The 15,251-nt window shown below is 50.5% G+C and overlaps 1 protein-coding gene across 2 annotated transcripts in view; it reads left to right on the top strand.

The window, feature by feature from the left end:
• The first annotated feature begins 6,524 nt into the window (after positions 1-6,524).
• Positions 6,525-15,251, top strand: part of Mlxipl (MLX interacting protein like) — a 48,457-nt gene continuing 39,730 nt past the window's right edge. Inside the window, exon 1 of one of the 2 annotated variants that reach the window (XM_028860664.2) lies at positions 6,525-6,630. The gene's annotated coding sequence lies outside the window, so the exon portion shown is untranslated. The remainder of the gene's footprint in view (positions 6,631-15,251) is intronic. The other variant, XM_028860665.2, reaches the window with a different exon arrangement.

Raw genomic sequence — 15,251 nt, forward strand, 5'->3', positions numbered from 1 at the left:
AAAGCTACCTAAGTTTGGTTTGGCCAATATTCCATCGTAGAGGAGGGCAGGACTCAGGAAGCCTCGGAGTTCATGTCTGCTGAGGGAAAGAACATGGTGTGATCACTGGTTCACACCTATCCACTCTCTTGTAAGCAACGGTAATGTACCTCCCAGGGGTGGATAGGGGGTGGGTGGGTGGGATGAGAGCAGAAGTTGGGAAGAGGAAAGGGATAAGAGAGAGGGAGACCGGAGAGGCTAAGGGGGTGAATATGATCAAAGGTCAATAGATACATATATGAAAATATCATGATGATATTCATTATTGTACATAATTAATATTTTCAAAAAAAAACAACAAGCCAAAGCAAAACCAAACTAAAAAATACTAAAGAAGCCAGCTGTGGTGGCACATGCTTTGAATCCCAGCCCTCGGGAGGCAGAGCCAGGCAGATCTCTGTGAGTTCAAGGCCAGCCTGGTCGACAGAGTTCCCAGACCGCTAGAGCTGTACAAGAGAGAGACCCTGTCTCAAAAACAAACAAAACCTTAAAGAAACAAAAAAACAAACAAATTAGAAAGTCCAAAGATGCTCCGCCCCCACTCTTGAGCTGTTTTCTTTTGTACTTCCTGTGTAATGATTATATCTTCCTGTTAAGAATAAAGAGAGGGGCTGGAGAGATGGCTCAGAGGTTAAGAGCACTGGCTGCTCTTCCAGAGGTCCTGAGTTCAATTCCCAGCAACCACATGGTGGCTCACAACCATCTACAATGAGATCTGGTGCCCCCTTCTGACCTGCAGGCAGAACACTGTATATATAATAAATAAATAAATCTTAAAAAAAAAGGATAAAGAGAAACACAGGACTAGATACACGGGACCAATCAGGTGGCTCTCTGGGGAAAGGCTCTTGCCATGTAAAAGGCTGAGGACCTGAGTTCCATCCCTAGGACCCACACAAAGGTGAAAAGAGAGAACTGACTCAGAAGCGTGGTCCTCTGACCTCCACACGCAGGCTGTGGCGTGTGGGCTCCGCTCCATCATGCAAACACCAGACTGCTAATTCTACTAATAGTAGTCCTAAGATGGCTGAGCATGGTGAAGGCGCTTGATGCTACCCAACAATCCGAGTTTGATCCCCGGGGACCCACAAGGTAGAAGGAGAGAACCAACTTCTGTTAAGTTGTACACACAATTGATTGATGAAAAGAAGAGAGAGAGTAAGGAAAACCTCATCAAATCAGGCATTCAGAACATCCAGCAGATACCAACTGGGGCAGGTGAGGCAGTCAACTGAGGTCCCCGTGGAGCTTTCTCCTCATGGCTGAGCTTCCAGCTTCTCTCTTTCATTGCAGGCACTTTTTTTTTTTTTTTTTTTTACTACAGGGTCTCACTATGTAGCCCTGGCTGTCCTGGAACTCACTCTATAGACCAATCTGGCCTTGAACTCACAGAGATCTTCCTACCTCTGCCTCCTGAGTGCTGGGATCAAAGTCGTGCACTACTATACCCAGCTAGCATTTTTTTTTTTTTTTTTTTTTTTTTTTTTTTTTTTTTTTTTTTTTTACTCATTTACCCAGTGCTCGAACTCACAGAGATCCGCCTCTCTGCTCCCATGCTGGATTAAAGCGGCGCCACCAACCCCAGCTAGCGTTTTTATACCAAGGGGTGAACACTAGTGACCTCTGTTAGAAATCGGTCACCTTCCGGCTGTTCTCGAGGACACAGTGTTTCACTCTTGGGCTGTTTTGCTGCCTGTCACAGGATTAGGGGGACCCAGAGCATCCCCCACAAGCGTCCTTGGAGGATACTTGACATTGAGAGTATGCTTGGGTCTGAAGTGGGGTGGGGCAAGGTCACTTCCAGAGCCAGTGTCTCAGTGAGCTCAAACAGCACAGGACCATTTACCCATGTATTACATTACCGTGAACTGTTACATTACCGTAAAGCATCTGAGATAAGTTGACCTCAAAGAAGGATCATTTGTTTGTGCTCACGGCTTCCATCAGTCACACATAATCAAAGTGTGCAGTCGCAGTTCAGGAGCAGTTCTTTGGTGAAACCACCAAGACAACAAAGAATTCATCATCTGGGGCCTGGAGAGATGGCTCAGTGGTTAAGAGCACTTGTTGTTCTTCCAGAAGACCTGGGTTCAATTCCCAGCACCCGTGGGACAACATGAACTATTGAAAAAAGAATTCATCATTTCCATTAAAAAGCTATCTTTAGATTTATTGGTTTTATTCTTATGTGTATGGGTGTTTGCCTACATGTATGTCTGTGCACCACATGTGTTCCTTGTGCCTGCTGAGGTCAAAGAGGGGAATTAGGTCCTCTGGTACTGAAGCTGCAGATGATTGTGAGCTGCCATGTGGGTGCTAAGAACTGAACTCAGGTCCTCTGCAAGAGCAACCAGTGCTTTAACCACTGGGCCATCTCTGCAACCTCACTGTGTCTTTCTTAGCCTTCTCTCCCAGCCCTTAACTCCATACCCTCTCCTCTTCTGTGGCTGCTACTTAGTCTGCATTTCTAGATTTTTTTTATATAAACAGATTCACACTGCATTCTATTTTAAAAGCCAGTATCAGTTATGCATAATAATGGGTTTCAGCTGGACAGTGGTGGCACACATCTTTAATTCCAGCACTTGGGGAGGCAGAGGCAGGTGGATCTCTGAGTTTGAAGCAAGCCTAGTCTGCAGAGCGAGTTCCAGGACAGCCAGGGTTACACAGGGAAACCCTGTCTTGAGAAACTCAAAAATAATAATGATGATGATGATGATGATGATGATGATAATAATAATAATAATAATAATGGGTTTCATTATGGTATATCATGGGTGCACACAATGCACATTGATCATGCTCTTACTCTCCCCATCCCACTTCGCCCCACTTCCTCTTCCCAGCTAGTCCCCCATTTACTTTCTCTTTCTTTTTCGGCCATTCAATAAGTTTAACTGGTGTTGTTTATAAGAACATGGGTATATATATAAATTTTTTAATGTGGCTTCTTTCTCTTTGAATTGCTTTTGATTGTTATCCACAGCAGAACATTCACCAAGCATCTTCCTTTTTTGTTTATTTGTTTGTTTGTTTTTTCAAGACAGGGTTTCTCTCTGTAGCTTTGGAGCCTATCCTGGAACTCACTCTGTAGACCAGGCTGGCCTCGAACACACAAAGATCCGCCTGTCTCTGCCTCCCGAGTGCTGGGATTACAGGCGTGCACCACCGCCGCCTGGCTTGAGCCTGACGTTTTTATATTAGTGCTGTGGATCCACTGAGGTCCTCAGACTTCTGTAGCAAACCCTGGACCCACTGAGCCAGCTCCCTGGGCTTCATTCCCCCAAGCCCTGCTGCTGTTGCTCAGAGCACCCCTGGACCTGAAACCTCCCCTCCTCACACCCTTTACCCTAACACTTAGGTTGCGAAAGGACTGGGGCATCCTTTCTAGCCTCTAAGACGCTGCCTAGACAGTGTCACAGTCATTTAAGGTTTCACGTTCCATGAACGGAGGGACTGGGTTCCTGTCATCTCCCCAGTCTCTGCCCCCAGCAGGGGATCTCTTACTCTGCATAGGCAGCGAGGTACCACCAAGGGCCAAAGCCCAGCTCCACCACCTCCCACCCACAGGAACCCACATAAATTACCAAGCACCACTGCCTTCTGTGTTCTTCCTTCTCCTCTTCCCCTCCCCCTTTCATATAGGCTTTCACGTACCCCAGGCTGGCCTTAAACTCACTATGTAGCCCAGGCTTCCCTTGAACTCACAATCTCCAGCTCTCTGCTTCCTGAATGCTGGGATGACAGGCATACAACACCACACTTGGTCTGTGTGGTGCCGGGGCTGGAATCCTGGACTTGGGGTGCGCTAGGCAAGGGAGGCACTCTACCAACTGAGCTGCATTTTTAGCCCCTCTCTTTTCTTACTGGTAAAGTGGGGAGCCGTCACCCACTGCCTCTGATGGTTGCTAGATGGAGTGAGTCTGACGCCATGAAGGTCTGAGAAGGTGAGGGAGGGACCACAGTGATCTCTGAGTGCTGGGCAGACCACAGAAATGAAAAACAGCCAGGTGTAGTGAGATTACACAGCTGTGTAATCCGGAAGGTTGTGGGTTCGAGGGCATCCTGGGCTACAAACCAAAATCGTCTCTCAGATAAGAACCAAAAGGGTCTTTAGAAGGTAGTTTCTGCTTATCTTAAGGAGTCTTCCTCACATGAGGACACTCCACATCTCCCCATCTCTCATTGGGCAAGGGAGAATAATTCACGAGACACCATCTAACTCACTACCCTTCTTCCTCAGCACCCCAGTATCCCTGAACATCTTACTTCTACAGGGTCACTGGCCTAGAATCCCCCAGGGAGGTGCTGGGAGTGTGCCCCAGAAGTAGCATTTGCCCAACACACACCAGACTCTGTGTTCCACCCCCCTTCAGTCAGCCTTCCAGGACTAGGCTAGGTCTAGAAGTTTCTGCCCCTCTCCACCCCATCTCTCTGATGGAGTCCATTACAATTACTACAGTTTCCCTTGCCTCCCATCCCCATCTTTACCTTGATCTCTTCTTGGTTTGTGTGAGATGGATCTGAACACAGCTGTGCCCTTCCAGATCCACCTGAGGTTGTCCGCAGCATGTAGCTAGAGCTAGGAGAGGACCGGAGTGACAGTGTCTTGCCCAAATTTTCCCACTTCCACTGTTTTATGAATGGGTATGGCCAACCCAGGTTAATTTGAAGTTTTTTCCTTCCTTCCTTCCTTCCTTCCTTCCTTCCTTCCTTCCTTCCTTCCTTCCTTCCTTCCTTCCTTCCTCTCTCTCTCTCTCTCTCTTTCTTTCGTTCTTTCTTCCTTTCTTTCTCTCTCTCTCTCTTTCTTTTTTTTTTTTCTTCGAGACAAGGTTTCTCTGTATAGCTTTGTGCCTTTCCTGGAACTCACTCCGTAGCCCAGGCTGGCCTCAAACTCACAGAGATCCTCCTGCCTCTGCCTCCTGAGTGCTGGGATTAAAGGTGTGTGCCACCACCGCCTGGCTTCCTTCCTTCCTTCCTTCCTTCCTTCCTTCCTTCCTTCCTTCCTTCCTTCCTTCCTTCCTTCCTTTCTCTCTCTCTCTCTCTCTCTCTCTCTCTCTCTTCTCTCTCTCTCTTTCTTTTTTTAGAAGTATCTTGCTATGTAGCTCTGGCTGGCTTGGAACACATCATAACCTTCCTATATCTGCCTTCTGAGTGCTGGAACTACCGGTGTGTACCACGTTACCTGGCTGAAATGTGAATTTTAGATAAATGTTATGAATAATATTTGATTATTCATAGCATGTCTTCAAATAATAAATGAGAAACAGGGCCAGGAAGATTGCTTAGCTAGTAGATATGCTTGCTGCCAAGCCTGAGGACCCGAGTTTGATACGTGGTGGAAAGAGAGCCAACTCTCACAAATTACTCTCTCACTTCCACATGTGTGCCTTGGCAGGCGGGTGCCCAAACACACAAACATGCGTGTGCACACACACAATAGGTAAGTTAAATGTAATAGTTTTTTCTTTTTCACTATTGGATTTATATATTTTATATGAGAGTGTTTTGCCTGCATATTTGCACGTGTGCACACTTGGTGCCCACAGAGGTCAGAAAAGTGCATCCGATTCCCTGGATTTGGAGTTACGGATGCTGGTGAAGCCACATGGGTGTTGAGACTCAAACCGTGGTCCTGAGCATCAGCAACCGGTTCGCTTAACCCCTGCGTCATCTCTCCAGCCCCCTGTAATAGCTTTTAAAAAGAGAGATACTGGCCGGGCGGGGTGGTGGTGGCGGCGCGGCGGCGGCGGCGGCGGTGGCACACGCCTTTAATCCCAGCACTCGGGAGGCAGAGGCAGGCGAATCTCTGTGAGTTCGAGGCCAACCTGGTCTACAGAGTGAGATCCAGGAAAGCTGCAAAGCTACACAGAGGACCCATCATCAGTTCCCAGCACCCAAGGGGACGATGTTCCAGAGGTTGTCTAGGAAGAGGGGCTTAGAGAAGAAGGGCCTCCTCAGCGGGGGACCCAGGATGGAGCTGACTCTCGGGGGCACAGAGAGGGGATCAGTGAGCATGTGGGAGCCGCAGACAAGCCGAGCCAACAACCCTGAGTGAGGTTCAAACGGAGCCTGGGGCTGGGGCGGTAGCTGAGACTCTTCCCACGCTCTCCCGGCGGGTCCTTGGCCAGGTACCTGGGGCTCCTCCCTTCTCGCACCCAGCCTACAATTTGGGAACCAGACCTCGAGCCCCCGGGGAGAAGGCGGTTAAAGGTGAGCCGGGGCACGAGCGGGGCGGCAGAAGGTGATTGGCAGGCGCCTGAGCCCACGGCGCGCGCCACCTCTGCTCCACAGGCCACCAGCCGGAGGAGCGGCTGCCATCCACGTGCTAAGGAGAGAAGGAGGCACCGGACCAAGGGGCAAAGGACACCTCGGAGAGGGAGGGCGGGAGAACCTGCAGCGCCCACAGCGTCCACACCCCAGTCTAAAAGCCGGGCCTCGCGCGGGCGCAGCGCACGGAGCCCTCTGCCGCCGGCGCTGGGAAGGCGCGGGGTGAGGCCGCGGCGGCCTGAGCATCTGCAGCCCCGCGGAGACCCGAGGCGCAGGATCGGAGCCCGGCCCGACGCCGCCTGCAGATCGCGTGGAGCTCAGGTGAGCAGGGAAGGTCTTCAGGTATCAGAGGGACTTAGATGCCTTGGGCAAGAGGACGCAGAGCCCCGGCTGCCCCCGTGTGCGATGGTGAGGGGAGGCATTCTTAAATCACAACTGGAGTGGAGTGCTCCCACTCTCGGTGCTCCCCCCCCCTTCCCAGCTTGCTCATGCTCAGAGCCAGTAGGGAAAGAGGCGAGCCCAGGCGCCAGAGAGGATCGGGCATCAGGAATCCTAGTCTATCTCGCTTGACCTCTTAGGATCACCCAGGCTCTCTGGGTTGCCTCCTGGGACCCCCCCCCCCCCCCGTGCTGGGCTGGGTTTGAATGGTGACCTGGTAAAGGGGAAGCCTGACTGGATCCAGGGAGGCAGGAGGGAGGGGACAGATGCCAGGGTGGGGCCTGTGGATTTCCGGTCACCCAGCTTGGCAGCAGACAGGGGCTAGGGACCTGTTTTGAAGGCCTGCCCACTCGGTCAAGCCTCAAAGGGCCGGAGCGTCTTGTTGGCTTTCAGCTAGTCTATCCCTAAACCTGTGGTTCTTGAGGCCACTGTGGTGGGAGAGGGGACCGTGGGGCCTGGGCTGGGCTGGGTTTCCGCCTTAGATTCCTGCCTTTGTCAGGCTTTGTGACCTTGGGCCCTTTTCTGGGCCTGGTTCTTCCTCTGTCACGGGAAGTTTCCTCCAGGGACACCCTTATGGAGACTTAGACAGACTAAAATGGACACCGAGACACCTTGGGAGGAAAGGCCAGGCCATCCAATCAAGGTCCCCAGGTGTCTCCCAAGGGCTTTTTATAAGTCAGCTGGAGTGTGGAGATCTAGTCCAGTCTGCCACCTTACCCAAGAGCTTGATAATTCTCAGCAACTGGCCTGTCCCTACACCTGCCATGGCTGCGTAACCAAAGGAAGGCTGGGACAGGGGGATGGCGCATGCCTGTAATCCCAGCATTCAGGAGGATGAGGCAGGAGGATTGATGAGTTTGAGGGCAGCCTAAGCTACAGGGTGAGACCCTGTCTTACACCAAACAAACAACAAGAAGAAACCAAGGGCCAGGACTATAGCTCAGTTGGTAGAGCGCTCTCCTAACACGTCCAAGCCCTGGGTTCCCTACCCAACACCGTATAAACCAGGTGTGGTGGTGCATGCCTGTAATTCCAGCATTAGGGAGTCCGGGTAGAGGCAGGAGTTCACGATCATCCTTAGCTGCACAGCAAGTTCGAGGCCAGCCTGAGATACATGAGACCCCGTCTCCAGACAAAACAACAAAGAACAGTAATAACAGGCCAGGTGTGGTGGCAAACAAACGCCTTTAATTCCAGCTCTGTGGAGGCACAAGCAGGCAGATCTCTATGAGCTCAAGGCCTGGTTTCCATAGTGAGTTCCAGGCCAACCAGGGTTACACAGTGAGACCCTATCTCAAAAGGACAACACACACACACATAACAACAACAACAGAAGTAAAAATTGAGGACTGTCTTTGGCCAGAGAAAGAAGGAATGGAAGCCGGGCCGTGGTGGCACACACACCTTTAATCCCAGCACTCGGAGGCAGAGGCAGGCGGACCTCTGTGAGTTTGAGGCCAGCCTGGGCTACAAAGTGAGTTCCAGGACAGCCAAGGTTACACAAAGAAACCCTGTCTTGAAAAACCAAAAAGAAAAAAAAAAGAAAAGAAAAGAAAAACAGGAATGATAAATCTTTTACATTGACTGTAAACCAGGTGTCATGGGAGGTTTTTCTTGGCCCTGTTCCTCCTTCATGAATACCCGAGACAGAAAGGCTATTATTGATACTTGTAGCTCAGGAGACAGAGGTCCAGAGAGGTCAAGGCAGTGGCTGAAGGTCACACAGCCTCGAAGTAGCAGAGCTGGGATGTGAACCCAGGCAGTCTGATCGGAATTGCTGTTTTCTGCTCCCTCTGCTGCCCCTGGCTCCTCCACTGTCTTTCTGTCTTCCTTCCGCCCAGCGGTCCCTGAGGCTAGAAACATGGTAGGCAAGGAAATGCCAGCTCTCCCTTGGCAGGCTGTGTGGGCTGTGACCCTGACCTAGATCAGATCCTAAGTGGCTGTATGCTGTGGACCCCTTCCTCCACCTCACCTCTCTCCCGATCCACATCTCCCGAACCCGAGACTCCAACAAGGTGCCTCACACCCGCCTCTCCTCTTTGAAGCTGGTGCTGCTCACATCGGAGAAGAGGGTCCCCCTACCAGGGCCAGGAGCAGAACGCTCCCAGAACTGGTCGTGACCCTGATAAATACCGATGCACCTCCTGGGCTAGCCCAGGATACAGGTCCAAGTTGACGGTCCCAGAGCCGCTGCCTAGTCAACGTTTGTTTCAGTGTCAGCCCTACCAGGTGTGTGACTCAAAGAGATTTGTCCCTGAGACCCGTTTTCCATCTTGTCCAGTGGCCTGATGCCCTGACATAACTGTCCTGAACCACTCATCCCACAGGGGACAAGCCGGCTCCAGCAGGCTTCAGAGTCCCTAAGTCCCTTGGAGAAAGCTGTCAGACTGTCCGTCTTCTAGGTCCTGATTTCCAGGTTCTATCATGTCTTCTTCTTATTATCAATTATTATTTACATTTTAATTTATCGGTGTGTGACGTGTGTGTGTGTGTGTGTGTGTGTGTGTGTGTGTGTGTGTGTGTTATGGGCACATGCCCGTGGCAGTCGGAGGACAACTCTGGAGTTTCTCTCTCCACAATGTGGGCTCCACAGATTGGACTCAGGTCATCAGGGTTGGCAGCGGGTACCTTGACCAGCTGAGGCACCTCCACCACCCTATTTTACTTTTTGCGACAATAACACAAGGTAAATGGCACATCGTGTCGTGGTAGCCACTGAGGAGGCCACACCAACCTCCAGAGCCGCTGATCTGCTCCTGCCGCGTGCTCTTTCTCCTTGTGCAGTGGTGCTCAAGATTGTGCAATAGGAAAGGATTGTGCTTCAGGCTGTGCCCTGCACCCCACGGCCCTGTACCAGGGAGCCCTGAACCGTAAAAGCACATTATCTAACTCTATGGCTCTGTGTGACCCTGCTCTTCCCCAGGCAGATGGTGATTTGGGATGGAGCAACTTAGACTGTCACCCCATCTCCAAGGTCCCCTCTTTCTCCTAAGCAGTGTGCACAGAATCCACCCAGGCACACAAGGAAGCTAGAGATAATGTCTTCCGATAATGCCCCAAAGAAGAGGCTGCACTTCAGAGCATATCTGTTGAGTGGCCTCAACTTTCCACCTGGAAAATGGACAGAGTGTAATCATGATGTCTGTGCTGGGCCTTCTAGATCTCTCTCTCTCTCTCTCTCTCTCTCTCTCTCTCTCTCTCTCTCTCTCTCTCTCTCTCCATCTTTTGTCTTTATCTCACTCTGTCTCCGGTCTCTTCATCTGTCTGATTTTTTTCTCTCCTCGTCACTCTGTGTCTCTGTCTCCATCTCTCTCTCTGTCTCCCTAGCTTTATCTCTGTGTCTATTTCTCTGTTTCTTTATGTCTCTCTCTCCTTGATCTCTTTTTCTTCATGTCTCTGTCTTTGATCTGTTTGTTTCTTTCTCTGCACCTCACTTTCTCTCCATCTCTCTCTCCTGTTTTTAACTCGATCTCTCTCCTCTTTATCTCTCCCTGTCTTTGCCTCTGTCTCTTTCTCCTCTCTCTCTGTCTTTCTGTCCTTCCCTCTTTTTTCTCATCTACCTCTCTCTTTCCTCTGTCTCTCTCTGTCTTTTTTTTTTCTCTCTCTTTTCTCCAATGATGCAAGGCCCAGGGCCAGGAGATTCTGCCTGTTCCCTGGGGAGCGATGGCTGTGAGCAACTCGAGGCTAGACTGTCTCCCTTGCCTACTTTCCACTGGTCCAACCTGCCCACCTTCCTGCACAGCAGTGAGTGAGCCCCCAGGGAACAGGCGGAGTCCTCACGGTCCTCACAGGGCATGGACTTTGCAGACAGTGAGTCTTCCAGCTTGCCTGCTTCACGCTGGCCACCCCCTCTGTAAATAGCAGGTACCCACTGTTTGCCTCATCCTTGCCTAGACTCACCTGGCACGCAGTATTGGTGGGAGGGAGCCTGAGAGATGGGTCACCCTTCCGTTCCCCAGACACACATTACTGTCAAATGGGACAAGCCTGAAACTTTATCGTTATCTTTATTGTTTACAGGGTCTCTCTATGTAGCCCCTGGCTGTCCTTGAACTCACAGACATCTGCTCCTCTAGGGCCGGGATTAAAGGTGTGTGCCATTATGCTCAGCAAGGTGTTGTTATTTAAAGATTTATGTTTGTTGGGTATGATGGCACATGCCTTAGATCCCAGCACTCAGGAGGCAGAGGCACACAATCCTATGTGAGTTCGATGCCAGCTTAGGCTATACAGTAAGACCCTGTCAGAGAGAGAGAGAGAGAGAGAGAGAGAGAGAGAGAGAGAGAGAGAAAAGAGAGAAGAGAAAAAGGAATTTTGTTACTTTGTGTTTTGCTTTCTATCATGTAACTTCGAATCCGTGCTCTGTGAGTGCTGGATTAAGCGTGCGCGGCTCAGTTAATTCTTAATTTTGTATGTATATGTGTTGCGTGCACATGAGTGCAGATGCCCTTGGTGACTGGAAGAGGGTGTTAGAGTCCCTGGAGCTGGAGTTGTAGGCAATTGAGGGTGCTGGGAACTGAACTCAGGTCCTCTGCAAGAGCAGTAAAACTCTTAACCACTGAGGCGTCTCTCCAGCCCTCATCACTGTTTGTATTGTCTTTTTTTTTTTCCTGGTCCTGGTGGTTGAACTCCTCCACAGAGCTACAGCCGCAGCTCCAGGTTTATTTATTTACTTATGTACTTGGGTTGGGATGGGTGATTGGGTGCAGGTTTTTTTTTCTGGGGCGGGGCGGGGGATGTTGAGAAAATGTCCCCTAAAGCCCTGGCCTCAGACTCACTATGTAGCTGAAGCTACCCTTGAACTGCTAACCCTTCCTTCCTCTGCCTCCCAAGAGCTGGAATGACAGGAACATGCTAACATGTTCAGTTCCTCATTTTCTGAGACATTTCGAGACATTATTTTGTTAAGTTGCCCAGTTAGTATGGGGGACTCGCTATGTAGCCCAGGCTGGCCTGGCACTAGTAGTCCTCCTATCTTGGTTTTCTGAGTGCCGGGGTTGCAGGCACATGCCACCACACCAGGCTTGACCGGAACTTGTATGATTTAGATCACTGAGGTTGTGGTTGGGTGGTTTGATTGGACCAATAGATAGGTCTAGCAGGCAGTGTTTGGCTACATTATAATGGAGAATATGTTTTTGCTTGTTAAAATTGCTGGTGACCCCAGATAGTTTAAGCATGGGTGCTAGCTAATGGAGACCAAGGCAAAGGGATAGATTTTCTTTACTTTTTTCTTTTTCTCTCCCCTCTCCTCCTCCCCCTCATCTTCTTCCTCTCTCCTCCCCCCCCCCTCTGTTTTCCAGACAAGGTCTTACTGTGTACCTCTGGCTGTCCAGGAATTCACTGTGTAAACCAGGCTGGCCTCCAAGTCACAGAGATCCTTCTCTGCCTCCCGAGTGCTAGGATTAAAAGCGTGCACCATAATGCCTGGGAAGAAGGGTTACATTTTCAACAACTCTTCCACTAACAGCAGAGGCCAGGGTGAGGGTGGAGGGGTGGGAGAGTGGGGGGGGAGGGTTATGAGATGGGATGGCTGGACAGGGACAGTTGGGATACTGGAGGTTGAGTTCAATCATTGTACCTGGCAGTTTTTTGTTACTGTAACAAAATTCCGAGAGTTCTGACATTATAAAGAGAAAAGGCCGGGCTAGGAGAGCAGGTCAGTCAGCGGGTCAGTCTGTTGAGTGCTTGTTCACTATTCACAAAGGCGGGGCTTCCATTCCCAGCACCACCTGAACGCTTTGTTGTGGTGCACACCTGCAGTCCTGGCACTCAAGAGACACAAGAAGAGCCTTGTTGTCCTGAGTTTGAAGCCAGCCCGAGCTATATAGTGAGTTCCAGTATCAGACTAGCCAGGACTAAATAACATTGTATTTTTGTTTTGTTTTGTTTTTGTTTGTTTGTTTTGCAAGACAGGGTTTCTCTGTGTAGCCCCGACTGTCCTGAATCTCACTCTGTAGATCAGGCTGACCTTGAACTCACAGAGATCTGCCTGCCTCTGCCTCTGGAGTGCTGAAATTAACCCAGCATATTTTTTTTTTAAGTTTTCATCCTTCCTTCTTTTCTTTGTGTGTGTGTGTGTGTGTGTGTGTGTGTGTGTGTGTGTGCACGTGAACAAGATTTTGAAGGGGTTGCACGTGTGGAGGTCAGAGAACAGCTTTCATAGAGTTAGTTCTCTTCTGCCTTTATGCGGGTTCTGGGAATCGAACTCGCATCTCCAGGCTTTTGAGGAAACCCTTACCTGCTGACCCATCTTGCTGCCCAAAGAAAGGGGGAAGGAGTTTCCACCCTCTTCCCCCCACTCCCCAGACAGGGTATCTCTGTGTAGCTTTGGAGCCTGTCCTGGAACTCACTCTGTAGACCAGGCTGGCCTCGAACTCACAGAGATCCTTCTGCCTCTGCCTCCCGAGTGCTGGGATTAAAGGCGAGCACCACCACTGCCCGGCTGAGTTTCCACCCTCTTAATACCATTGACGTGAGACTTTGGTGATTAAAAATTGTAATTCAGGGAAACAAATCATAATCAAGCCTAGCAGCCACCAATGGCCACGCCCTGCCTAATACAGCCCCTACCAAAACCAGTGGGTAAGGTGCTTGCCTTTAGTACGCATGAAGCTCAGTTCCTTATCAGCACTGCACGGACGGGGTGTGGTGGTGCCAGTTCTGTGATCCCAGCACTGGGGAGGGGGAGAGGGAAAAAGATCTGGATTTGAGGCCTGGGCTACATGACACCCTGTCTCCAAAAGGAAAAAGAAAGAACAAGCAGCCACAGCCAGACGTGTCCCGGCTCCCAGGAGGCAGAGGCAGGTGGATCTCTGTGATCACAGTTTGAGACCAGCCAGGACTATATAGTGACCTGTACACACACCCTGCCTCAAAACAAAACAAAACAAAACAAAAAAAACCAAATTAAAAAAAATCCAGAATCTTTTTTCCTTGGTTCTACTTTAAAAAAGAAATGAAGAGCTGGGCGATGGTGGCGCACACCTTTAATCCCAGCACTCGGGAGGCAGAGCCAGGTGGATCTCTGTGAGTTCGAGGCCAGCCTGGGCTACAGAGCAGAGATCCAGGAAAGGCGCAAAGCTACACAGAGAAACCCTGTCTGCACTCTGAAGGACGCTGGAGCCAGGCTTTTAGGCGGAACCTGGCTCTGACGACCTCTGTCCTGGCCCAGGTGAGCCAGTGGGCTTAGCAGCTGTGTGGGTTTCCAGGCTGCACGTCTCCCCAGCCAGTGAAGCGACCTACCGCTTTGGTTCCCCCAGCCCTGCCAGCCGCCCCCATTCCATCCCCGTGCATTTTCTCTGACATCTGTGTACCCAGTTTCCATTCAGTCTTTGGCAAGTGTGCTTTTTAGCTGTGTGCCCTTTCTGACCCTTAGGCTGAAAGTCACTGCATTCACTGACCTCCAGTCTGTGACATGGCTTCTGTCCCTCTCTGATCTCTGCTGGGCGGACATCCTTCTGCCTGCTGAGTTGCAAAGGGGTGGGAACCTTGGAACAGCGTACAAGCTTCTGAGCTCCCCTCTCGGCTTTCTTGGGGGTCTCATGGCAACAGATTGGGTGTTTGGGCAGCTCACATGCATGGGATTGGGTGTTTGGGCATCAAACAGATGAAGAAATGGAAGAATAAACAAACTGGATGTGGTGGCAAATACTTGCAGTTCCAGTATTCGGAAAGTAGAGGCAGTAAGATTAGGAGTTCAAGGTCATCCTTGGCTACATAATGAGTTCAAGGCTAGCCCCAGCTACATAAGACTCGTCCCCCCCCCCCGCTCCTCCCCCCCCAAAAAAAAAGAAAAGAGAAAGAAAGAAGTGAGGGAGAAAGGGAGCCAGTAAGGTGCCTCAGCAGGTAATGGCCCTTGCCTCTGCCTGGGTTGAATCCCTGGAACCCACAGAGAAAGGTGAGCACAGACTCTTGAAAGCTGTCACTCGACCTCCTCAGACACACCACGACACCGAGTGTGAATGCGCACACGACACCCACTAATCGTAACAATAATCATCGTAAATTTTAAGTGGAAAAAATAGGTAAATATGTCTATGGAAATATGAATTGACATAGAAACAAAACTGGTTGGAGATTGGTGGGTGGATGGAGAGATGGAGAGCTGAATCACTGAAGCCTGGGAGTGAGGTGCCACACAGGTGTGATCCCAGCACTCAGGAGGCTTAGGTGTGGGGGGGAGGGGGAGGAGAATGAGTGTGATGGATAGTTGAGTTGGATTGGATGGAGATGGATGGACAGAGGGATGATGGATGTAGATGAACAAGGTGGAGCGGCACGTTGGTGACCGGGGGATGGATCGATAAACAGGGAAATGACTGCGTGGGTAGACGACGGAGAGAAGATCGGATGAAGGAACGGGAGGGGGGCTCACTCCATTCCTCCTCCTCTTCCACCTCTCCTTCTTAGCCTCCTCAGCCCCCTTACCCTCGCAGAGCCCAGAGATATCGTTTTTTTCCAGGAAGGACCAGAGGCAACCTCCATGGAACAGCCGCAGTATA

The sequence above is a fragment of the Peromyscus leucopus genome, chromosome 23 (genome assembly GCF_004664715.2).
Source record: "Peromyscus leucopus breed LL Stock chromosome 23, UCI_PerLeu_2.1, whole genome shotgun sequence".
NCBI lineage: Eukaryota > Metazoa > Chordata > Mammalia > Rodentia > Cricetidae > Peromyscus > Peromyscus leucopus.